The following is an 808-nucleotide window of genomic DNA, read 5'->3' on the forward strand; positions in this document are numbered from 1 at the left end:
GGACCAAGATTTAAAGAAAAAATTCGAGAAAGTAGAAATTCTCTATTGATTGAAACTCCAGCTAAGTTTCTGAGTACAACACATATATTTAAGAACGACTTGTCCATGTGTTCTCTATCCACATAGCCAATAAAATTTCTCTGTACGCTTCTGGTTTCCTACCTTGAACAACTGGTTAGTCTGAAGTGTAAGAAGAATAAACACTATTGTCAAACTCGGGTATCCACAGAAAGTAAGATTTTATGCTAATAGATTCATTTAGTATTGCTTGTTTGAATCTTCCCATCGATTTGTTAGGACTGCAACTGGTCAGTCTCTAATTGGCATATGTGCATACTGTGCGTATTGCCTCGATATAGCGTTATTTCACAAGCATGGTAAGCAGAGATGGATAGTGGCTAGCAGTGGAATCCAGGACGCGCGTTTCGTCCTATTTGGGACTCGTCAGCTGGATGTACCTGCATCTCAGAGTTGATGTTCACTCTGGGACTCGAACCCAGTACCCTCGCTTCAAACGCCATCGCGTTATCCACTCGGCCACTGAGTCCTGATAACCACTTGCTTGTGCAACGGAGTGAAGTTTAAATTCATTTAGTATTGCTTGTTTGAATCTTCCCATCGATGTGTTAGGACTGCAACTGGTCAGTCTCTAATTGGCATATGTGCCCAGAGTGAATATCAACTCTGAGATGCAGGCACATCCAGCTGACGAGTCCCAAATAGGACTAAACGCGAGTCCTGGATTCCACTGCTAGCCACTATAATAATGCTTGAAATATTATGGACATTTGTTCGCACAATCATACTG

At 41.8% G+C, this 808-nt stretch overlaps 1 non-coding gene across 1 annotated transcript; it reads right to left on the bottom strand.

Annotated features, from left to right (window-relative positions):
* Positions 1-478: 478 nt before the first annotated feature.
* On the bottom strand, positions 479-544 carry Smp_tRNA_01916_Gln_TTG.1.1. The gene has a single exon. It is a non-coding gene (tRNA).
* Between the last annotated feature and the right edge of the window lie 264 nt (positions 545-808).

This window comes from Schistosoma mansoni, chromosome 1 (assembly GCF_000237925.1).
Source record: "Schistosoma mansoni strain Puerto Rico chromosome 1, complete genome".
In the NCBI taxonomy this organism is placed as follows: domain Eukaryota; kingdom Metazoa; phylum Platyhelminthes; class Trematoda; order Strigeidida; family Schistosomatidae; genus Schistosoma; species Schistosoma mansoni.